Source organism: Prionailurus bengalensis, chromosome B2 (assembly GCF_016509475.1).
Source record: "Prionailurus bengalensis isolate Pbe53 chromosome B2, Fcat_Pben_1.1_paternal_pri, whole genome shotgun sequence".
Classification (NCBI taxonomy): domain Eukaryota; kingdom Metazoa; phylum Chordata; class Mammalia; order Carnivora; family Felidae; genus Prionailurus; species Prionailurus bengalensis.
In genome coordinates, this window is record NC_057349.1 from 122886957 (window position 1) to 122913451 (window position 26495).

Here is a 26495-nt window from a genome sequence, read left to right on the forward strand (position 1 = left end):
TCTATTTTATTGTTAAAACCCCACAGGGAAACCTACTCACATATGGCCCTTAGTAACTATCCATTGTCTAATTCTCCCTTCTTTGTCTCAAGTCTCTGAGATCTGTTCTTGCATTCCTCATAAAGCTCTACACCATGGCTGAGCCCTTGTAGTGTGCACTTGCTGCTTCTTCCATTAGAACTACCTCGGAAAGTCATTTCTTTCTATCTTTCCCCTTCATATATTACTCCTTATTTGGAGTTTTGCTCAACCTCTGGTTCATAATTCTGTTAATTTCAAATTCCTCTGGAAACCCAAACCAGTGACCAGTCACCCTGCCTGATAGCATGCCTTCTATTGCAATCATCCTGCACTTTGGACTTGGGGTGGGGGCGGTGGGGGGAGAAACTGGATAAATTTCACAGTTTGCTCCAAGGTTTTCAGTGTTTGGTTCTCATACCACTTCCCATCGATAAATTTCAAAGTTCTGGGTTGCACCCACAGAGTATTACTTTCCTTTGGCATAAACAAGTTCAGCAGAAAGGTAATTTGATTTACCTCGACCCCTAAAAATTACTAGGAGAAGTCAAAACTTGCTATCCTTGGATCCTCAAAAGGTCAATAGTGAATAGAGATGCTTGTATTTCTCCTAGCTTATTAAACTTCCATAGCAATGTGAAATATCCGTTTTCTCAGCTCTTTCTGGGACACAGAGACTTGGAGTAACCTTTCCATACTAGAGATAACCTCCCCAACCCAGCCCCCCCCCCCAAAAAAAAATGCATTTTCGAAGACACAGTTGATTTGCTAACCCAATGTAATATTGGATACAGACTATGGGGAGCTCAAATGGTATCTCAGCTTTTCTTATGACCCTGATTAGGCTGGTCCAGCTACTCATGGAAGTTACCCCTTTTGACAATACCTAGATTGTACTGACTTCCAGTTCCCAGGCATATGGTTCCACCAAGCAAGATGGGGATGAGCAGAGGGTCCAGTTAATTCACTGTTTCAAAGAGATCAGGACTCTCCAATGGCTTAACATACGAAGTGTGAGATGGAGAAAATAACCAAAAAAGTCTCTTTCAATATTAGGTGAGATGTTATGTCATGTTTTCGAATATAAGGCATGAACAAATTAGGAAAAATAGGAGATACTTCTCTTTATAATAATTCCAAGGTTCCAAATGATATAATCTGTTTCTAAATTATCCCAATGTTAATAAGCAACATCAGCTAAGAGTAGCTGTCTTTGCAAGTGGGATTAAGGAATAATTTCCCTATATACATCATAGGTCCTTGCAACACTTGGATTTGGGTTTTTTTTTTATAATCTGTTTTACTTTCAGAACGTTAAAAAAAAACTGAAAAAAATGTATAAAAATTTTAAACAGAAAACCAATGCAGATAATATTTCACTACTATATTATTCACTATATAACAAATCACATACAAGCAGGTGCCATCCTGTCATCCCTCTTCTGAAGGTCCTCCAGAAACTTCCTAGTGTCTGGACTGACCCCCAGCCTCCTTCCCCTGGCCTGGGATGCTATCTTCCCTCCACCCCCATTTCACCCCGTATGTTGCTCAGGACCCTCCACACATTAAGTGATAGTGTTGGCCATCCATTCTGAAATTCCCTTTCTCCTCTGCTCAGCACTGCACTCTGGATAACTCCTTCACTCATGTCTCTTTAGCAATAAAACATGCTAAGGCGATATCAACTTACCTTCATTGTATTTTGCTTTCTAGTGGACTCACTTTTTTTTTCCTAAATGTGTCGAACAGTTCCCTAAACAGACTACAAGATCCTGAATATCTGTCCAACTAGATCAAAGGATGCCCTCAAAAAGACTGTATTAAATAATTATAAATGTCAGTCATCCCCTATATTTTTCTCGACAGCTCAGAGAGGACTGAAGCCCTCTGAGATTCTTCCTTATTTGTGGTACTGTCTATTCCATTGTCAAATGCCTGGCATACCCAGTTACTGAGTTGAAAATTGAATCAATAACATTACTGCAGTCATTCTCCACAATTTCCTACTTCAGTCGGCAATTAAAGTAACTTGTCGCCAGGTAGAACCAGGTATGTTCTATCTGTGTTATGTACAGTCACGTAAGATGTAATACACATGTCATACCTCCTACTACTTTATATAGAGCCTATTTAGTTCTCTTTAGTGTCATTCATGTTCCTGTTGGGGTTTGCCTGCCTGAGTTGTTAGTGTGTGCTTTCTGCCTAGAGGGAAACATTTTAAATATACTTCTATAAAAATTTAAAAATAAACCCCAAAGATACATTTTGGGACCTTTTGCTAAAACTCTTATTTTTACCAACTGATTCCAATTCTACACAGTAAGTACAAGACTAGTTTAAAGTGATTTTTTTTTGTATCATTTACCTTAATTTTGAGTCATTTTTTTTCCAAGTACAGGCAGAGACCAAAGATTATTTTCTTCAGGTGCTTGCAGTTTTGCTCTCTCTCCCAAGGTAGAACCTACTCTTTGACTTGCTTAAAAAGACAATTTATAGGAAAAACCAAAGCACCATAACCTCTATACCCTGTGTCTCATCCCTACAGCCTTTCTTCTAAAATGCTTAGTGAAACCCACATGGCTGCCACCCCCTGTCCAGAGTGTCCCTGAGGGGTTACCTTCTACCACTGTCTTCAACATATGTCTTGAATGGCTGGAACATGTGTAACAAAAATATACATTACTAGTAAGGCCCATTGCACTTCTCCACTGGCCCCATCAGGCACAGCCCCAACCTGCCATAGCAGAACAGAAAACATCAGAATTAATATCTAAAATAACTTTCCTGGGGGCACCCCGGTGGCTCAGTTGGTTAAGCGTCCACTCTTGATTTCAGCTCAGGTCATGTTCTCATAGGATTGAGCCCGGTTCATGGGATCAAGCCTGGTGTGGGGCTCTGGGCTAGTAGCACAAAGCCTGCTTGGGACTCTCTCTCTCTCCCTCTCTCTGCCCCTCCCCAGCTCAAGCTCACTTTCTCTCTCTCTCTTTCTCTCTCAAAATAAATAAACTTAAAAAAATAAAATAGCATAACATAAATAAAATAACTTTCCTTTTTTCAGAATAAAGTTTACAGATATTAAAACAGTTAACCAGAATGAGACTGGGCCAATGACAACCAATGCAGTAAACCTGTGCTCCCATCCATGCCTATTTTGTGACAGATAGATATAGATATAGAGATAGATAGATAGATAGATAGATATGATGTTTATTTATTTTTGAGAGAGAGAGAGAGAGAGAGAGACAGAGCACAAGTGGGAGAGGGGTAGAGAGAGAGGGAAGCAGGCTCCAGGCTCTCAGCTGTCAGCACAGAGACCGACACAGGGCTCCAACTTATGGACCTCAAGATCATGACCTGAGCCAAAGTTAGATGCTTAACCGACTGGGCCACCCATAAGCCCCCATGCCTGTTTTGTAAATAAGATTTTATTGGAACATAGCCATGCTCATTCATTTATAAACATTGACAGCTACTTTTATCCACAGAGACCATATGGCCCACAAAGCCAAAAATATTTACTATATGGCCCTTTACAGAAAAAATTTACTAACTCTTAAATTAGATTTTTAAACAAAATTGAAAGGGTTTATGACATCTCCATAGGTGCATTCAGCCTGGTCTGTTTTCCTTTGTTCATGTCATTTTTTTCTTTTCAATCCCCAGTGCCATCAGTTTACTTTCAAGGATGGATTCACATTGGCTTAATTTACATGTGACAGAAATATAAACAGAGAACTTTATTGCTGGTTCAGCATTTAAATTCCACAATTATAATTTCTATCTGCACAAACATTCTTCTGTAAGAGGTGCCCTTTTCCCATATTTTTTGAAGACATGGGACTACCACACCTATGAACTTGTCTACATTCTACATTCTACATATAAGATGACAATATACACCTAGTTTGCCTGGCATAGTCAAATTTGTACCTGTTTTCCAGGCATACTTATTAATAATGCCATTTCCCACTCCCTAAGTATTCTGGTTTAGACGACAAATTACAAAGTCAGTGGATTTTATAGTTTTTCTACAAAAAAAAAAAGTTACTTCAAGACAACACCTCTTAAATGTCACTTTCAATCCAGGAATAAAGATCAGAAAATCCTCCTCATAAGAGATACAGGCAGATCCATGCATGTCTTGATTGAGAATAGGTAAGATAAAGTTACCTGTTGACAGACAGTATTATTTACTATTTATATTTTATACAATTTAGAAAACGGGCATTTATGTGAACTTTGAGAAGTTTCTCTGGATAAGTAGCCGAAAAACGTGGCTTCATTGCATAGGCCACAGGAATCATAGACCTTTAAAGAAGATTATCTTTACACCTAAGCATGGGGGGTGGGGGTGGGCAGAAGAGAGTGAGAGGAAAGGGTGACGATTATTTTTATTCTACCTGAGATACTAAAACAGAGACCTGAAAGAGGGCCGGAAGAATGGGAAAGCCATGGCTTGATTATCCCAATGCCAATTTCCTATAGATTTATGTCACTTACTAACTCTGTGTGGAGGGAAACAAGAGAAGAGAAAATGGAGAGAGGAGTGTTCAGAGAAACGTGTGGCCTCAGAGGCGAATGTCGCAGAAGCAATCACAATTTTCTGCAGAACAGGTGGTTACAGCTCCCCTTGTACATCTCTGTCTCCTGGTTTAATATAATCAGTAGGCTGAGTAGATAATGACTAGGTGGAGATGTTCCCATGGCAACCATTTCAGAGCAACACAATGTGATTTCCACACTCGCTCAGCAAAGGAAGTGACATACAAAGCAAACATTCCCAGTGACTGTGGAGCTTGAAGGAATAAGGCAGCTTTAGCTGCAAGTTTCAGGGCAGCAAATTCAGCTGCCACAGAGAGCCTGGAGCCCCAGACGAGCCACAGGACTTTGCAGTAGTAGGTTAATTGGCTATTTGGCTTTTCCTGTTGGTTAATTTGCTAGTCTTGATCTTTAAAGTTCTATTCCTCCAGATCCGCCTCTCCAGGCGGGGCCATTATCGCTGCACAACCATGAGGTAATTTTAGCAGAGCTACAAAAAGATTTTCCTTTACCCATTACTTTTGATTGAACTAATAAATACTATATATTTATGATATATAAATATATAATATACATAATATATACACATATATATAATTATATATATATGTGTATATATATATATATCTTTTTATGGAGAACAAGTGACCCAGAGACTCAAATATTTTTTTTAAAGCTGCCATCTAAAACGTTACACCATGCAAAAATATAAAGTACATTCACAGAAGAGCTGTCAACCAAAAGCCACCCAGCATGTTACAAACCATCTAGTGCTTAAGTGATGTCCCCATCTTAAAGAGGGACAATTTGCTTATAAACTCAGTTTTCTAAGAAAGAATTCCTAGTGGATGGTGATAGCCTTTTAGTAATCTTCTTAAAGGTGATTCTTAACGTTACCTGTGAGAACCACATAAATGTAAAGAACCTAAATTAAAATGTTACAGGGTGAGGTGTTTAAGGGCACAAACTTGCAACTCATCGATAAATAAGTCCTGGAAATCTCATGTACAACACAGTGATTACAGGCAACTGTATTATCAACTTCAGAGTTGTTAAGACACTGCATCCTAATTATTCTCACCATGAAAATTAAATGATAATTATATGACCTAATAGAGATGTTAGCTAACACAGTAGTAATCATATTGCAATATATAAATGTATCAAATCAAACACCTTGTACACTTAAGCTTACACAATGTTACATGCCAATTACATTTCAATAAAAAAAAAGAAAAAAGGAAAGAGAAAATGAAATACAAAATACACTTTAAAAAATGTTATGGGGTGATTTAAAAGAAATCATATTGAGAAGATGATTTCCCATTCTCCCCAAAATTCAGGCCCGCAGCCCCATGGCCCACAATAGAGAACAGAGATGCGAGCTGGGACTAGCTTAGACTTCTCCTGAGTGCCGGGTAACACTCCACAACTTCAAAGTTCAACATTTGTCTTCCTCTAGAAGAAAGACAAGACATTGATTGTGGTTGCGGCTCCTTTCTGACTCACCTGGATCGTGCTCCATGCTCCAAGCTCCCCAGCATTTCACATACAGAAGTACCAGACCAACAGGATAGTTAGCCACTGAAATGACTGCATTGCAGAAGACAGAATTGATGTTGCCCTCACTTTCACCCATTCCCTGTCACTATTCACCAGTGACCATCGATGGAGCACCTCCTAGGGTAGACCGTGAGCCAGGTCCTGGAGATATAAAGATAAAATGAGACAGAGCCCCTGTCTCTGAGAACTTTATAGAGACGTAAGCCTGTACATTTTGATGTGATAGGATACATTTAATAACACATGCATGTATAATAAAAGCATACATAAAATGAGAAACATGTATGCATATACAGGATTCAGAGGAAAGCAGGATTAACTTCGGGGAGGTTGGGGACGGGAGCAATTAACTCAGTCTTGGGAAATTATAGAAGGCGGTCTGAAGGAATGAAAACATGAACAGGACTAAAGCAACAATGAAGTGAGGAGGGCTGCACACTTTTAGAGCCATTCTGAAATGTGCTTCAAGACCTAAGGAACCAAGAACGAGTCGTCCACAACTCTACTCAACTAGATACAAATTTTATTGGAAGATGAGGTATTCAAGTAGAAGCCGAAGAAGTCAGGAGAGATCACTCAATATATCTGACTCTCTGGGAAAAACCATAATGAAAAAGAAACAGTTTTCACCTTCTTTTTTTAAAATTTTATGTATTTATTTTGAGAGAGAGGGTGCATGAGCAGAGGAGGGGCAGAGAGAGAGGAAGAGAGAGAGAATCCCAAGCAGGCTCTGCACTGTCAGCACGGAGCCCAATGCAGGGCTCGAACTCACAAACCACGAGATCATGACCTGAGCCAAAACCAAGAGTTGGCTGCTGAAATGACTGAGCCACCCAGGCACCCCAACGGTTTTCACCTTCTAAAGCTAGGACTGAAAACAGTCATTGCCTTTTGTTAACCTGGCTGACACTGTTTAATTGATTCATTATTTTTTAGATGAGCGATAAAAAGTAGAAAATTGAATCAGGGAGCTCAGGGAGGCCAGTATTCCCTCTGGGTTGCCATTCATTCATTCAATAAATAGAATATCCACTGTCTGCCAAGCAGGCCATGAGGCCAAGGTGCGCTGAGCCACACCAGTAACCCCGGGGCTGGGATAGCTCTTGTCCCAGACAGCAATGAGACTAGAGTCTGCCAGAGACACCAAATACTAATACCTCAACAATTCCTTTCAGGTCAACAAGGACTGGGGTAGCAGGGGGCACCTACCATATCCTATACCTCGGCTGGGGATTCTGACTGCTCAAAAGGAAACTTTTAGAGATTCTTTTACCCTCGAAGACCTAACAATCTCATTACACAGGCAAGACAAACACACATTAAACCAAGGACCTTGCAAGAGCATAAATGGTCTAGTTCTAAAATAACTGACAAAAACAATAAATCAGAGACCAAAGAAGGCAGAGATTACTGAAGTGCTCTGAGCAGGAAAAGAAGGCTTTATGGTCTTGTGCTGAATTCTGAAAGATAAGATAGAGTGTTGTCTTGTGAAGGAATTGCCTAAAAGTGAGACTGAGCTGACATATGGGAGACATTAAGTCATTAAGTAGGAGAAGGTCCAGAAAGTAGTAAAGTATGTTGACTAGAGAGAAAACGAAAGGCTTGGAATGCCAAGATAAAGAACTTGAACTTGACTCATTAAACAAAGAGGGCCACTAGAGAATTTTGAGAAAAACATAGATGCCATAAAATAGTGCTTAAGAAAATTAACTAACACTCATATGTAGGAGGGGCAGACTCACTAAATCAAGAGAAACGTGATCAGGCAGCAGACTACAATGGAAGTAGAAAGAAGGTATAAATCCAGAGATGATGTGGAGAAAAGGAGATAAAACTTGATGATACTGAATGCTGGGAGATCCTGGGGTTGCTCTGGCCATCTGAAGAACTGGAGATGAGATCAACAGTGAAGAAAGTTGGAAGGTGAGTTAGGGAAAGATAGTGAGCTCAGAGACAGGTTTTTTGCAGAAGTCAAGTCCAAGAGAGAGCTGTTAATAAGGGAGCACAGTACAGGTCAGAAAGGCCTGTTTTGGAAATTCCATTGTATTCCTTGGGTATTACAATCATCCATGAGTCATATGGCCAGAACAGGTATCTTTGTTCAAGGGTCAACAACAGCTACTTTGTTCAAGGGTTCCTATGATTCTAGTTTATAATAAGCTTGATTTAGCAAAGCATAAGATTATTGATAATAAAACCCACAAGGACATCTCACCAGCAATTTATTTTCCTCTGTGAGAAACTATGTAAACATGATTCAGACACCATCCTACCCCACATCATGGATTCTGTTACGGTACAAACGTGTTTGCTTATGTCAGAGCCCAGCAGGTTTGTTAACTCCCTGGAATGTAGCACAGAGAAATGGCCATTTTCTACTGCAGCACTTCCTTGAGTAAAACCCTGATCCACTCAGAGTATTTCTGGTATAGTGGGTTCTTTGGATTTCTGGAGACAGTAAAATAGGGAAGCAGGAGTAAATTAAGTTTCTTTTGACTGAAGTTATCCTATGAGTCACTGAGCCAGAATGAGTTGTTTGTTAAATAAAATTAAATTCAGCCTCCTACCCAGAAGGAAGCACAGCCTACCTCTTGTGACTTCATTAATAAATAAAAGGAGGGGTTATGCCCTCTCATTTCTATCGTACCTTTAAAGTTTGAGAAAATTTAAATGACTTGCCATAGTCCATATTTAACTCTACATATGAAAAAATAGAGTGTTCCATCCTTAGAATCTTTTTGTGTTTCCAACTTTAGATCACTGGGTTAATACAAGATCAAGAAGATCATTTTCTCTCTAACTAGCAAACCAAATTGCCTTGGGGCACCTGGGTGGTTTATCACTCATAAGTAACCTAAGAGAAGGCAGTAGAACCAGTGCCAAAGGAAAGTGGCAGCATTTACCAAGGAAAGTCCCCAAGGAAGATGGTGGTGGCCACTGCACCCAACCACAGCCACCACAAGAGCTTTAAGATAGGAAGTGCTTAATCCCAGATACAGGACCCATGAGACCAGGTGGAGAGCCTTCTTAGGCAAGGCCCCCAAGGCTATAGGTCTCCAAAGGCCTGGAAGCCCAGGAGGGCAGCTGCAAACACCAGAAACAGCAGAGGTCCTTCTCACCCAACCTGGTCCACCATGATGGCCCCACCCAGAGCCCCATGCACACTGCATTCCCCCTGCTAAGTGCACACCCTGACCCCAGTTAATGGAGGACGTTGGCAGAAAGACAAAGAGCTTTGAAGTCAGACCTGGATTTGAATCCTACTTCTTTTGTGAGTGTGGGAAAAATGCACACACTGCTTACAGTTCACATTTATGGAAGGAGATTGTAACACCAGCCTCACTAGAGAGGTAAATGAGATCAGTGTGTCCAGCAGTCCATCTTGCTTGTAATAAGTCCTCAGTAGATGTAGTTGAACTTTGGATGTACCTTCCTCCTCTACTGAGTGCACCCCTCCCCAGCCACCTCTTCTCCTAAGGAGTATTTATTCACCCCTCTCCCACCATTATGACCTTTGTGAAACCTGCTTCAACCTTCCCAGAAGACTAATTACTCAGTCCCTCCTCTGTGCTCCCACCGCATCTCCAAGAAAGCATCCATCACACTGTAACTGAAAACTCATTGAACTTGAGTCTCTGGAGAGTATATTACAAAACTTCCTGAGGCTACTTGATGTAGCAAGCCTGGCTCTGGACCTTTCTGTGAGTATTAGGGAACCACTGACATAGGTCAGTTATGTCATACACATATTATATCAAATAATAATAACAATAATAGCTAATATGTGTGGAGCTCTTAGGTTCCAGATACTGCTTTGCACATGGTGATGCATTTAATCCCACAAGATCCCTATGAAGCAGGGACTACTATTTAAGATGAGGAAAATGAGGCCCAAAGAAAAGAAATAACTCACCTAAAAAAATAATTTGCAAGCCGGGGCACCTGGGTGGCTCAGTTGGTTAAGTGACCGACTTCGGCTTCAGGTCATGATCTCACAGTTTGTGAGTTTGAGCCCCGCGTCGGGCTCTGTGCTGACAGCCCAGAGCCTAGAGCCTGTCTTGGACTCTGTGTCTCCCTCTCCCTCTGCTCCTCCTCCACTCATGCTCTCTCTCACTCTCTCTCAAAAATGAATAAACATTTTAAAAACTTTTTAAATAAAAAAAAGAAAGAACTTGTAAGCCAAAATTCACACCCCAAAAAATCCAATACCAGAAGAGCACAAGCTCTTAACCATGTGGACTATAATTCATCTTTATATATGAATGTTAATGTTTAAAGGCAATACATGTATGCAAGATATTCCTTTTGTGTGTCATATATATAATTACTCATATTAAATGTTTTCCTTATATTATAATAGTTATTTTCTTTTTTTATAGTACATTGAGACTCTCCTTTTTGGCATAAAAATGCTTCAATATCATTGAACAAATATTTCTATAACCTAATGAGAAAATATATAATCATACATGTAACTAATTTCAACTATGTATTCCAACTGCTCTGGTAGAGGGTGCCAAGTGACAAATTACTCATTTTATCACCCGACCTTGTATTCTTTGGTAAGAAAGAGAAGGGTGTGGTGATGACAATGGAGGACACTTGTCAGCTGTCCCCAAAGAAAAAGGAAATGGAATCGCTATTGTGACAAAGTCAGATTTGAGGCTGCCACCGGTTACTTTAATTTTTCTCAAGGGGGAGTTGGTTATTTCCTGTCACGCAAACTGTGCATCATCAAAAGAAAGTTTCTCAAAACGTCTATAATACATTAAGTAAAAAGAAGCAGGGTACTATAGATCTTAAACAAAGATCTCAGCTACATTTTTTTAAAGCACCAAAATTTTAACAAGTATTGTTTCTAGATGAATATTATTTCCTTCTTCCTGTCTTCCTGTTTTTCTATCTTTTTTTTTTTTTACCATGAGCAAGTATTCCTCTTATCATCAGAATGAATGGGATTTTATGAAAAAGAAAAAGCAATGTCAATCTGAAATGGAATTCTTTTTCTAAATAAAGTAATATTAAGATGCAGAAAATGAAGGGGCGCCTGGGTGGCTCAGTAGGTTAAGTGACGGACTCTTTGTTGCGGCTTAGGTCATGATCTCACGGCTCCTAAGATTGAGCCCGCATTGGGCTCTGTGCTAACAGAACAGAGCCTGCTTGGGATTCTCTGTCTCCCTCTCTCTCTGCCCCTTGCACTCTCTCTCTCTCTCTCTCAAAATAAATAAATAGACAAAAAAAAACATGCAGATGATGAAGCTATAGCCATAGGCCAGAAAACATTATATTACTTCCACCTTAGAAAAATAACTGAAAATTATGAAGTTAGGTATTTATCAAAGCTATGTATGGTACTTCACAATAATGGCTTGTCATTAAAACTGAAATTTATTCCACAGAGCATGAAATCAAAGTTCTAATTCACGTTTAAACAGCACTTTACATTTGACGAAACTTTCAAATGAAGTCACCCAAGAATTCTTTTAGCCCAGTTTCTCAGTTTTACAAGCAAAAACAAAAAACAAAAATGAAAACAAGACAAAAAAGAAAACAGCGATGCTGCAAGGTAACTCGCTGCAAGGTAATGACAGAGTTAAGATCTGGGATTCAGGTCTTTTAACATTCTGTTTTTCCATTCAACCACAGACCTTCCTTATTTAAATTTACCTTAAATATATTTTTTAAAAAAAATTACCACTTGCAATGAAAGAAAAGACAAACCAAGGGTTTCCCCTGAAAGTGGTGCGGGAGCTAGCTCCAGAACAGTTGCCTGGAGTTAGACTCTGGCAGCAGGGGCTTCCAGACCTCTCTGTCCTCCAGCTTCCTGGGCTGGGAGAGAAGGATTGAAGAATACGTACCTCACAGGGCTATCATGAGAAGTACTGAGTAAGTGTGCCTGAAGTGCTAGCACAGTGCCCATCACAGTATAAATTCTCAATAAATGTGGACTGTTGTTAGTTCTGGTATTGGTATTTCCATTTCTCTATGACCATATGTAGAAGTACTTGGAAGAGTATGAAATACGTAACAGTGCAATGCACTTGACGTATGTTGAGGAAGAGCATGATTTATTCCCCTTTTCAGTTTCCCATTCTTTCACTTACTCATTCTTTCAACACATCTTTATTGAGCCCCCTCTACATTACCAGACACATCTCTTTCCAAAGCATGATTGTAAATAAAGTGGTAGAGAGAAAACAGTAGCTAGAAATCTGGAGTAGGGAAGGCTTTTGTGGTTTATTTTTTTGCAAGACATTTAAGCGTGCTGAAATTATGGTGAGAAAGATCTAGTTGAGAAAGAGCAATGGGCTATATAGGACAGAAAAGTCATAACTAAAAGTAAAGTGTCCTGAAAAGGTGGGAGGGGGACTGGCCTGAGAAAAGGAAGCAGCTCTTGTAATAGAACAGGCAGAAAGAAGAAAAGAATGGCTGCAGAGTAGGAAGTTTTGTAGGTTTTGTATCAGAGAAGGAAGGAATTTCCTGCCTAATGATTCTAGTTTCTCTGTGAAGTAGGACACAAGATGGGGAGTCAAGGAGACAGGGCAATGGACAGCCCTCTGATGGTCATGTAACTGTCACCCAGAGTGCTAGTTCTGTGCTCCACCTGGCCACCAGTACTCATCATCAGAAGTACCACAGCTGTGGTACCACCAAAAGAGAAATTCCCCGCAACAACATGGTGGCCTAGCCCCACCTTGGTTGGCTAAGCATATGCCATTGCTTTCTCTTTTTCTCACAGTGTGGGCCATTATAGAAAAGCCCATCGCGATTCCTGCTCTACTCCACACCCTCACGTCCCCCTGAGATACAAAACTGCAAAACAAAGAGATAACCTCATGTCGGAGACTCTTCTCTCCTGTGCTTTTTTGTGCCGCGTGGGTAATATAATCTGTAAGGAATGTTTATCCACGAACACAAGTTTTACCTCTGTCTTTCAGTGGCTCTGTCCTGCACACCCACCCCACTACCATCCAGAGGAAGCAATTCATTGCATGAAGACAGTTGTGGCTGTAGCTGTGGCTTTTCTAGGCAGAGGCTGGGCCATGTTCGCTCCTTGCCCTTCTTTCCCCATTGGCTCAGGTTCCCACGGCAATGGACAGACTTTTAGCACCTTTTTTCCCAAGTTGCCAAGAAATTAGTCAAGTAGGACGAACTTACCTTAGCTTAATTCTAAGCCCCATACCCCCCTTCCCTCGTTCACTCACTATTTTTTGACAATCCTTGCCATGTGAGGAAGGAAAATCTCCCACCTCTTTTCTTATTCTTTTCTCATTCTTTCATTTTTGTGCCTTACCACATTAGCTCTATTTTCTATTTTGGAGACAATTCTGGTAAAGACCAGAAAGCTAAAAATCTGTCCCAAAAATCTCCTTGGAAGACCTGGAACAAATCTCTTCTTCTGTAAAGAAGAAAATATAAATTAGATCAAACAATTCTATTTATTGAGCAACTACTGTGTGCCAGGCTATGAGTATAAGAGATACAGGATGAAAAAATATATATCTTGAGAAATACTTGTACACAACTCAGATAAACACCAGATCAATTGACAGGTACCAAGGAAATTCCAATGAAAAGATGACTGGAGATTCTAGGGAAAGACCTCATGAAGAGATTGACGTTGACACTTGGACAATGATTGGATTTTTGTAAGTGGAGTTTTTTTTAAGTGCATTCAAAATAAAGATCAGGGGTGGAACAATGCTGAGTTTATTCAAAGGGTGAGTGCCCTTAGGTCCTAGAGTGAACTCTTAGTGGTGAAGGGAGGGAGTAGCAGGGTTGGAGGGAAAACAATAAGAATTGATGTTAAAACTGGTCTGAGAGACACCTGCATGGCTCAGTTGGTTAAGCATCGGACTTCAGCTCAGGTCATGATCTCATGATTCATGAGTTTGAGCCCCATGTCAGGCTGCCAGTGCAGACCTGCTTTGGATCCCCTGTTCCCCTCTCTCTCTGCTCCTCCCTGACTCATTCTCTCTCTCTCTCTCTCTCTCTCTCTCTCTCTCTCTCTCTCTCTCATAAATAAACATTAAAAACAATTTTTAAACTAGTCTGAAACTTTTACTGCATGATAAGGATTGGTTAGAACAAGAACAGAGACCATGTCAAATAGCAATTTGTCATTTACTCTGTAAAAAATAAAGTGGAGAATCACTGAAGGCTTTTGAGTAAAGAAAAACATGTTTTCTCTCCTTTGTATCTTGCCTAGCAAGTGGTTGCTTCTTGCTAATATTAAAACAAAAACATGACCAGTTATTCCTGGGTATACAGTGAAAATGCACTCTTGGGACACCTGGGTGGCTCAGTCAGTTAAGTGTCTGACTTCAGCTCAGGTTACTATCTCACGGTTCATGGTTTCGAGCCCCATATCAGGCTCTCTGCTGTCAGCATGGAGCCGTCTTCAGATCCTCTGTCTCTTTCTCTGCCCCTCCTCCCCCCTCATTCTCTCTCAAAAATAAATATTTAAAAAGGCGGGGGGGGGGCGCCTGGGTGGCTCAGTCTGTTGGGCGCCTGACTTCGGCTCAGGTCATGATCTCACAGCTCGTGAGTTCGAGCCCCGCGTTGGGCTCTGTGCTGACAGCTCAGAGCCTGGAGCCTACCTCAGATTCTGTGTCCCCCTCTCTCTCTCCACCCCTCCCTTGCTTGTTCTTTCTCTCTCTCTCAAAAATAAACATTAAAAAAATATTTTTAAAAAAGAAAGAAAAAGAAATGAATTCTCTATCACATCACCACCTTTAACCCAACCTCCTATACCTTAGATCAAAACTTTTCAACATGCTTCACAAAAACAACATGTACTGGTCCCAGGGCTTAACTCTGTGTCAAATTTGTTAAATGGAAAGTCCTGGATCTCAAGCCACTCTCAGTACAAAATCTGTAATTGTAACTGTAAAATTAGCTAATGTTTATTGAAAGTGTTCTATGTGCCATGCCGTATATATAAAACCTTGTTTATGGTCTATACACTAAGGCTGCTGGGACACCCTTTTGCATTTGTCTACTCGCCGAGTGAGTATTTACGGAGAACCTACTGTGTGCCAGATACCGTTCTAATGGCTTAGCTCCCACAGTGGAAAAGAAACAAAGTTCCTTCTTTCAAAGGACCTCTTTCCTTTAAGTGTTTCCTCTATCACACCCATCCCTCTTGATTATAGCAATAATTATTCTTTAAGGGGTAATATCAGGTTCCCAAAGTGTCAACAGTACTCTTGATGCCAAAGTGTCTCAATACCTATGTAAAAAGTCACAGGCAAATAAATTACAACACCTCAGAGGGACATCTCTTAAAAGATGAGAGTTGATTCATATATCGAAAGGTGAGCATTTTCTAGTCAATCAGATGTTCTCTTAGTTCAGAATTGCCAAATATGGGTAGCCTGTTTTGAAAGAATCATAATATAACCAAAAACTCCTAACACGAAAGCTATCTGAGGGCACAACTTAGTTTTTCTTCAGTGACTCATGACTTCTCAGAATCTTACAATTCTTCAGAGTCAATTATTTTAAGTGGCAGTTATTAACTAGAACTTCAAAGCAATCTTTGTGAAGAGTTTAACTTTCTTATTTTTAAAATTCCCATTAGCTGAACCTGTAAATGCCAGTCGTGCCTCCAGAGATTTTGAAAATAATATAAAGCACTGGGGTTTTATTTCAGCTGTTTGGAAATGACTAACAGGGTAATACAATGGATGAATTTCATCAAACATTAATAGCGGGATAAGTAAGAAACACCCACTATATGGAAATTAATAATAAGACATGTCACCATAGTCTCATGACAGGAATGTTCTCTTGGAGTATTTTGAGCGGTGTAATGGCTCTCACCACCGGTATCTTTTAAGTGTCTTAAACAGAGAAGATTTAAGAGAAGGAAACACTTATGCTCCTTTAAATGATAGGAAGCACTGGTAACCATTAACCGATGATATTAATGGCATAAAGAATAGAAACGGGCGACTTGAGGTGACTTAGGGACAATTTAAATTACGTATGAAGAATGAAAACTTGGGCTGAAGTATTAAGAAATTCTAAATTCCATTCCTTAAATTGTGGAGTGGAATTTTAAATGAGGCTGAAAAATATGTGCAAAGTATCAACAAAATAGTATACTGTTAGAAAAGCTATACAAACAAAAAAAAAAACATTGAAATAACTTTGGTAGAAAAAATTAAAAGCCAAATGACAGTATCATGTGTGCACATCCTCTGATGCCAAGCTCAGACTGTCTGACTGATTTGGAGTTTATCACTATCATTTGGATGTTGTATCACTGTCTATTATCTTGTTGGAACTAATGGAAATTAAATTGACTTTTATTTTCTTATAATTTTTTAAGTTTATTTATTTATTTAGAGAGAGAGAGACAGAGAGACCGCATGCACGCAGGAGGGACAGAGAGAGAGAGGGGGAGAGAGAGAATTCCAAGCGGACTCTGTCAGCGAGGAGGAAGAGCTTGATTCAGGGCTCGAACTCACGAACCGTGAGATCATGACCTGAGCCTAAATCAAGAGTCGGTCACTTAACTGACTGAGACATCCAGGTCCCCCAATTCTCATCTTGTATTAGTGAAATATAAGCTCACAAAAAAAGAAACTCTATTTTGTTCACTGCTAATTCTAATGCTTAGAACAATGCTTTGCACATAGTAAGGGCTTGACAAATATTTGTTGAGTGAATAAACAAATTATGTAAGGTGTTTATTCAAAAAGACTTGTTGCTTTGGATGGCATATTCTCTTCTTACTAAATTTAAATTGTATGTAATATGCTTATAGCAGTAGCTGGAGAGTTTGCCCTGTTACAAGAAGTTTTTCAAATGAGTTTGCTTAAGAGTATCTTCATAAAGATTATCAGTATTATGTGGTAATTGCCTTTAAATCATGTTTTCCAAGCCAATAATCTTCATTACTGTGTATCCTTTATAGCGCCGGTTCCCAAAGTGCACTGTGCATACCATAGTGTGCACTTGGTGACCTTTTTGTCACAGAGCACGGCCTTCTTTCTTTTACTTTAATAATTACACGTTTATTTTCATGTATAATAGGAAAAGTATAATGCACATCCAATCTGGTTTTTTATTGGTACCAAATTTATAAAAGACATTTTTAGTAAAAATGAATTTATTTGATTTAAAGAAAGATATTAAGTAAATACTGGTATAGGTGGGTATGGTAAAAGTCATGATGGCATGTAGATGACTAAGTTCAGAAAAGCCTGATCTTGGTTCTTGCTTGGAGTATTAAAGCACAGATAGCAAATTCTGTGTTCTTGTACTATCTCCCTGTGCTACTGACAGGAATCTACTTTACCACCTTGATCAGCTAAGTTTTTATCTAGCTTTTAACCCTCTCAAATCCAATGTCTCCTTTTTGTAGCAAATATTTTATATTTGCTTTTACTATCCTGAAAGACTATCCATAGCCTACATATTCACTAAGTTCAAAAAAAAAAAAAAGTCAACCTAAGGTCCTACCTGTATTATAAAGCGGAAATACAAGAAAAGCAATCTGTGACTTCAACTGTTCATCTTCTTTTATTATTTTTTTAAATTAAAGTTAGCTAGCATACAATGTAATATTGGTTTCAGGAGTCGAACGCAGTGATTCATCACTTACATATAACACCCAGCGCTCATCCCAGCAAGTGACTTCCTTAATTCCCATGACCCATTTAGCCCTTCCCCCTTCCTACCTCTCCCCTCCAACAACCCTCAGTTTGTTCTCTAGAGTTTAGAGTCTCTTTTATGGTTTGCCTCCCTCTCTTTTTTTTTTCTTTCCCCTTATATTCATCTGTTTTGTCTCTTAAATTCCACGTATGAGTGAAATCATATAGTGTTTGTCTTTCTCTGACTTACTTTGCTTACCATGATACTCTCTAGCTCCATTCCCATCATTGCAAATAGCAAGATTTCGTTATTTTTTATGGCTGAGTGATCATATATATATATGTATATGTATATGTATGTATATATACATATATATATATATATATATATATATGGCATATCTTCTTTATACATTCTGCATACTTTGATCATTGCACATACATTACATGATTTCAATGTGTAAATGCCAGGGCATACTCAGCCCAGCCAGCAAAAGGATGCAGTCACATACTGCACCTCCATGCTGAGTCACGGTGAGTGTGACAGCTGCGAGTGCAGATTGACACAGGGGTGTCACAGTGGTAAGGCAATCCGGTATCATAAGCAGTCTTACCTCTGGTGGTTTCCTAAGACCAAGAACCACTCTTGGGAAATCCTGTCCATGACCCCTCCGGCCAAAATGACATCCCTCCCTTAATTCGCACAGTGCTTGCATTCCTGAAAAGGGACAATATAAACTGTGCACTTGTACGTGAAGTGGGGGAACAGGTCAGGTTCCAGGTTCTGATCATGATATAGAGGCTTTCCGCCCACACGAACACCCACACAGCCACTTAGAAGTTGAATGAGATACAGGACAACTGATGTGTGGAACTGTCTCCACACTTCGAGACATCTAGCGTCCCTGGCTCCCTTCCACTGTCCATGAGGGCCCTTTCCATCATTGTGACAATCAAAACTGCCACCCCCATCATTGCCCAAATGCCTCCCACACTGATCTCTTAAATCCAACAACACTCTTGGGGTTGTTTCTTAAGCTCCTCGTCACTAACTAACGTGTACTTAGTAATCTACTTTGGGCTTTTTATTTATCAGGGACAGCTTTTGGTTCTAAAGTATCTTAAAAGATTAGCTTTATGGCTTCAACAGCTATTATGATAATATCTATTTTATTATTATTACTGAAGTTTTATTGTTTATAGCTTGTTAACTGTAAAATTTCTCTTTGGCTTAAAGCTGGTAAGGAATAAGTTTTGTTTTTGTTTTTTGTTTTTTTTTTTTAGTTGGAAACTTATTTATTACATTCTAGTTAAACAGTTCACTACATGCCTTACAGAATGGGTACCACAGCCAGAGAATAAGTTCTCTTAAAGCAAATTTCGGAAGCTTTGGTTGCTTTTAAGGAAAAATATTTCAGAGTTGAGGCTTCTGAAAGAATCTGAAATTCAATATAACTAGAAATCTGGTTACTGAAAATCAGATACTTCTTGAATTATCTAAGCCTCCCAGGGCTGCAAATGTTGACAGCATGGCTTTCCAGGCAGATTCTTGGCATAATTTTGAGTGGGTTTTGACCAAGTCATGCTAAGAAATTTGCAACTGCAGCATTCACTGGAGTGTACAAGAAAGAGGAAAAAAAAATAATGAAAACTTTCCAGGGTGAAAGACCTTAAACTTACTGAACTTCTGAACTTTACGCCCTGTTGTGATGTTTCTGACACTTTGAAGAATAGTTCTGGAGAGTCTCCAAACAGCACTCTCCTCACTCCATTCTTAAACAGTGTGAAATCTGTCAACCCAAACAGGTCATCAAGAGGGCAGACTAGGAGTTGTCATTACTGAGAGGGATGTTCTCTAGGACACTGAAGAAGCTAGGCAGATTTTGCTTTTTACCAAGAGGTAAGGCCTGGCATTTTGAGAAAAAGAGTGATTCCCATTCATTCAGAAAGCCGGCTTTAGCACGTACATCTGAATCAAATCTGCCCTATCCGAGTTACCAAAGTAATGACTTGATATCCGTCCCCTGAATTCCTACCAGAAAGCTGACTGTTGGAAATAACTGAGCTTTATTTGCAAAGATGGAAAGTTTAAACACTTGCCTCAGCTCAAGATAGAACCTGATTTTTTTTTTTAATTAATTCTACTGCATGTGACAAAGAAACAATATCAGTTAATGAGAGGCGTGGGAACTCTTTTGATGCCTGTTCTACTTTTTAAGTTTTTTTCTACCGAGTTCCTTAACCTTTTGTTACTCTGTTTCTCTACTTATAAACCCGGAACAATGATAGGTATTATTAGCTCAAGCTATTTCGTTCAGAGAACTGGGACCTCTGGGCAAAATTACCAAGTCAATGAAGTTTTTCTTTGACTTTTACACCTTCTTTTACTCATTCCGTTGTGCTAAGTGCTGGGGATTAAAAAGTACATAAGACATAGCCCCTGTCCTCAAGGAACTAACAGTTTAGTGGGTACGAAATAACTATGACAATTCTGAGATGCATGAATAACTGTTTTGCTGAATATAAATTGGGGGTGGGGTAGTTATGGGAACCCAGCACAAAACATCAGCAACTACTGGGAAACACAGGGAACAGACTTTCCTCCCAACTACCTTCTTTCTCCTCTCTCGGCCTCTCCACCCCCCCCCCCTTCCAGCTGTTTCCAGAGCAGAGCCTCCCCCATGACTTTCCTTATGATATAGAGCCCCAAGCTTTAGACTGACTTCTGCCTTCTTCCATCAGAATCTATCTGATACTACCTACCTACCTGCAAACTAATTCAAGCTAACTTATTCATTGATGGGTTAACTCTTTCCAGATGATATTTGCCTTCTGACTGGGGATGTCCTTACATATTCCACCAGTCTTTTTGAGCATGCACAGTCTAGGTAAATTCCAATTCTTTTCCCCAAGACTGGTGAGTGGAAGAACCAAGACTTGAACCTGGTGATCTCACTGAAAGCCAAGGGATTTTTCCTTGGAATTACACTTTTTTATTCCATCCACTTATAGTGTGCTGGCTCTACCTAGCTAGACAACCCTACTGGCTGGGCCTTCAGGTGGAGCAGTAGGACGGTGCTAAATATGGTGTACCTAAGTGAAGATGCAAGAGAACCCAGGGAAAATGGCATCTCTACCAGGAGTCATTGCTACTCCTGGAGGTCCAGAAACTATGAGGGCACTGCTTAGTTATCCAGCCACACTACCTGCCTACTGGAAGGGCAGCTGAAGGTCCCAAAAGAGTGCAGATATCCACCCCACCCCACCCCACCCCCAAACCCAGGATCACTGTTTTCAGCTATTGCTGCCATGGAGGAACAGTAGTAATCTCCCCTCTGGACAAGGAAATCTCTAGGAGAAGAAGGTGTGTCCGCCTCATGTTTCACCACCAGCCCTGCCCAGTGTCTGGACCAAAGTAAACATTTAGTTAATATTTGAAGAAGGAAAGGAAGGAAGTAGGGAAGAATGAGAGGAAAAGAGAAGACAAAGGAAGAGAAGGGAAGGGAGGGAAGGAGAGGAGAAGGGAGAGGAAAGGCTGCACTATCAAGACATGATTTCTGTAGGAGGGAGAGCTTTTGGAGAGTCTGGATGGACTCATGGGTTTGGATTGCAGAAGAGCATATGGAAGACTGTTTCTATATGAAGATGAACAATGTTGGTTGGAGTCTGTAAGTAAAGATGAAATTTACATACAGTGAAATGCACAAGTATTAGGAGAAATGTATGTACTTGTGTAACCACCGCCATTATAAAGATGAAGCCAATTTCCATCCTCTCAGAAAGTTTCCTCTTACCCATTCCAGTCTTCCCCTGTTCCCACAGCACTCAGTTTTCTGAGTTTTCTGGTTACCATTCTGTAGATTAGTTCTGATTCTAAAAATTAATACAAATGGGATCATATAGTATGTGTTCTTTTGAATCTAGTTACTTCATAATGTTTTTGAGATGTATCCACATTGCTTGTCAGTAATTCATTCTTTTTTACCATTGACTAGTATTCCATTGTGAGAATTTACCCTGATTTGTTTACCTGTTTTCTGGCTGATGTGCATTTAGATCATTTGGAAGGGAAGGGAAGGGAAGGGTGAACTATTGAAACAATGGAGGATAGTTCTTCTCTTTGGTCATTCCACAAGTCTTATAGCTGCCAAATCTCTACCAACTCTTCCTCCATACTGCCTCCTTCAGACACAGCAATTATACTCTTCACTCTGAACAATCCAGTGCTAATGATCTCAGGCAAAAGAAACCTCAGTACAAACACTTCATACTCCTCTTGGTGTATTTCTATGCCACACTGCCCTTGCTCCCTGCCTTTTCATCCCCACAACTCCTACTTGAGTATGACTGTCTACAACTTTAGTAGGTTTTGCGTGTATTAATTTTTTTTTGCCAAAACAGGGTTTTTATATGCTTGTTTTTAGAGTTTAGAGCTCTATTGTCTCTGTAGCCCTAAAAATAGGAACATATTTTAGACCAACCACTCTACACCTGCAGTTAGGCTTCACCTCATCTGAAAGGGCATGCAGAACCCTATCCATTACCAGAAAGAATACAACCTCACTCAAGCACATGTGGGATTCAGAGGGCAGTGCAAAAACTTCCTTGCATTTTGTCTCAGATTGGCTTTCACTGGTATATAGAGACCACTTCTAATGGGTGCTTGTATGCCTCTTCTCTTTCTTATCTCTCTCTTCGTTCCTCTTCTCCCGCCCTGTCCTCCAAGCCTCTCCACCGTGCCACATCCCCTACATACATACCAGGAGCCACCTTGCCTCTACCCCTTGGGGGTTATTTGACTCCAAAAAGGGCCAGGGGCAAGTAAATCGTCATGTTTTTGAGAGTGGAACCCACTGGATTTTCTTCCTCTGGATCATATTTTCCGCTTTGTATGATAATTTCTAGGCATTTTCATACATAAAATATCCCTTGCCCATCACAGCTGAAATAGAAATGAAAGTAGCGAAGTCAATCAAGCGTCTATACTACCACCTTCCTTTTTGAGGTCAGAAACACTGTCTTAAAAATGTTGTATATTCAACTACCTAGCACAAAGAAGATGCTCAATAAATATTTGTAGGTGGAGCCTAATCAGTGTTTACCACACTGCTTAAGCACTGAGACCCAGCAGGACAAGTTGCCAATTCATGATTAAAGGGCTTCTATTTAATTCCTTGTCAGCTACCAAAGAGTAGTGTATGTTTATTAAATATCTGTTCCTGAGTTGAATATTATTTCACATTGTAAATGTAATTAGAAATAGTTAGGAAACACATCAAGGACATATATATTTCCTGGAGGGAAGGAAGGGGGGAGAAAAGAAAGTGCCCATGAGCCACGTTGAACAAGTAAGATCAGGCTCTCAGAACACATCTCAGTCAGCAGATGCCCTTCAGGTAAAACTTTAGGTGACTTTAAGGCTTTGCTCCAAAATGGTTAAACTAGAGGCCTGTGTGCATCCTGTCACAATTTTATTTTCAGCAGCTTGTTTGCCCAAGTACCTCCCACTCTTTCCCTTCCCCAGAAACTGCAGCTCTCTTCTGCGTCCACAACAAAAATGTTTGTCTTTTCCAAAGCTTGAGGCACTAACCCAGGCCTGCAAATTTCTTTGTGTAATAACATAATAATCAAATCACGTTAAGTCAGTGTCAGTAATACATGTGTTTTCAATTTTAAAGCTCACAAGTGATTTATTATTCACCTCCTAATATTCCATTTGTATGTTTACTGCTAGAAACAAGAAAGTTACATACATAGAATCGCTTCCAAATTTTGCTATGAAGCTATTTCTCTGGTTGTCCTGTAGTTGTTTTATAAGTTGCCTTTCTATATTTCTCACTGTGACATTCCTATTCAAAGATATCGATTTTAATCTTCAACTTTTAAATCTTTATTGGTTTTAAAACACTTGTATTTGTGAATTATATTGACATTTCCTTTTATTATTTTTGTTTTACTATACTTTTTTTATTTTTTAAACATTTATTTATTATTGAGAGACAGAGGGAGACAGAGCATGAGCATGGGAGAAGCAGAGAGAGAGGGAGACACAGAATCCAAAGCAGGCTTCAGGCTCCGAGCTGTCAGCACAGAGCCTGATGCGGGGCTCAAACTCACAAACTGTGAGATCATGACCTGAGCCAAAGTCAGACGCTCAACAGACTGAGCCACCCAGGTGCCCCTTACTATACTTTTTTAAAAGAGAGGAATCTGGGTATTGATGTATGACCATACCCCAGGGAAATAGGGTCCTATGCTGGACCTCACATGTCTCCTACTTTTTGTCCTTTCCTGTAAAGAATAAAATATAAGGAACTCTATAGCATCATCTTCAAGGTCAGATATAGCTGGGTCCCAATCCCTGCTCTGCTACTTATCAGTTGTGTGACTTTGGATAAATTACTAAACCTTGCCAGATACATGGCTTCATCTATAAAATATACCCATTACCATCAACTTCACAATACCCACTTTTATGAAAATTAATAGGAAGACAAATGTATATGACTTAATACGTACTCAGTATTTCCTACTTCCATCATTCCTAGCCCCAAGCCCTCTTGTTCTTGCTATGGATAGAACACATGGAATAAGAGGCCAGTTGCATTTGTTCTAGATTAAGTACATCCATTATATCTTTGGGAATAGTTTGGGTATCCATGCATTAGTAGTCATCTAAATCGACTCTTTCTTCTCTCTGATCTAGCTCCATGTGATAATATATAGCTTCCCATGGCCTGTTAATGGTATAAGTCTTAATGGAAGCTTGTTTCTTAAGAGTGCCCTACACCAAGAGTTGTAGATGTGAATGCACCTAAGGTGCCACACCTAAGCCATAGAGAGCCATGGGCCATAAGAGACAAATCTCAATGCACAGATAAATATCTCAAGTTCCCTACTGCTCTAGGGTGGGTATTTACATTTATAGAGTTATACTCCAACCACTTCTAATACCCACTTGATTCAATCCATTAAATCAAAGTTTTCACTCAGGTAAAATATCTTTCAAGTAGCCTTTGTAGCCTATAAAAGAAAAGGAATTCACTTAACATGCACTTAGTTTCCAAAGAATAAACTATAAAGGATCATTTTCTGGACATTTTTCAAGATACATGTTCTTACCCAGGCCTCTACCAATGGATAAACTCAGCATTAACCTACCATCATTCTCAAGATGTGCTTATAATCATCACAGAAAATCCAACAAATTGAGAAAAGAGCTAGACGGTCAAGTTCTTCTGCACAGAGGATCACCCTTGTTATCTGTTGTTAGATGAATTAATCTTTCCTCTTCTGGATAATTCATTCAATCCTACAATCCCATGGTAGCACCTATTTGGAAGCAAGGTAATGATGGGAAAAATAAAAATCTTGCACCTCAATCAACAATCACCTCATCCTTTCATTTCTTCATTCAATAAGCACCTTTTTAGCCAGTCCACACACTATTTAAGACGTGGCCATATCCTGACGGGGCTTACAATAGTGAGCACAGCACCTGCTGCCTCGTCAGAGAGCTAAGAACGCCTGTTACTACCATATCAACTGCAATGCATTAGGAGGACTCCCAGAAGGACCTGAAGGTCTCTGACTGGGAAGTGAGGAGGAAATATTTGAGGTGGGCTGTTGTAGTGTGCATGGCATTTCAACAGGTAAAGATAAAACTCAATGGAAAAGGAATGTGGGAATCAGTACAGAAGCAGAAAACCATAGGGGACCTGGTAGGAGGTGGGAAGCAGCAAGAACAGAGACCTATTTATCTGCAAGGGGTCTGGCAGGAGACAAAAATGGAAAAATAAGTTGGCATCACGTTTGGAGAGCCGTGAATACCAGAATAAATAATATGAACTTACCTAAGTAGACATTGGGGAGCCACTGAAGAATTTGGAGCAGAGGGCTGACACAGTCGGGATTGTGCTTGAGGAATAAATCTGTCAGTGGCAGGTGAGGTAGATTGGAGGGGACATCTGGGGGCGATCAGAAGGTTTGCCCAATATCCTGGGACAGGCGAGTGAAGAAGTAGCAGACCAAGTGAAAGCAGAGGAGCCAATGCACATTACAACACACATCTGGAATTTTCGTAGTGAAATGGAACAATTCAAATATCTATCTCCAGATAAAAGACCACATTTATTTTAAATATGTGCTGAGAATCAGGAAATTAATGCAGCAATTTTTAACCTCTGGAGACTTAGAATCAACTGCAGTTTGGTCACCTCAATTTGCTCACCACAAACCATCGCCCTCAAAACTCAGGATCTGCTAAACATTTCAAACTCTGAGAAGCCAAGGGTTCAATAAAACCGCATTGTGCCTGGAGTGTATTTCTTCTTTAGGATTGAGGAAATTTGATCTGCTCCTTACTAATTCATTCAAATTTCATTCAAACTGGGATTTTGAAAACCCTCTCTATTGCCCAAAGAATCTTGAGTTTATTTTAAAGGCCTTTTCCCCTCCTTTACAAAAAGGAAGTAATAGCTTTCCATTCATTCCTGAACCCAGGAAGTTAGAGATCCATAATCCTTAGGTTGGAATGGATTGTATGGTGGACAAAGCACCGGGCTGAAAACAGCACATTTTGCCAAAAACCAGTGTGTTGTGTGGCTGAGGACAAGCATATGACCTTCATGAATACTTTCTGAGCTTACTTCCTGGTGCCGATGCAGCAGGTGTGGGGACAGGGAACAGGAGAAGGGCGTCATTCTCTTCTATGACTCCTATCTGGTATGCCGGTACCCTCTTCACTGCCAAGAACATGAAAGAGAAATGGCA

The 26495-nt window shown here is 39.9% G+C and overlaps 1 protein-coding gene across 3 annotated transcripts in view; it reads left to right on the plus strand.

Moving 5' to 3' along the window:
* Positions 1-26495, plus strand: part of PDE7B (phosphodiesterase 7B) — a 326358-nt gene that overhangs the window by 249361 nt on the left and 50502 nt on the right. The gene's annotated exons all lie outside the window — the stretch shown is intronic.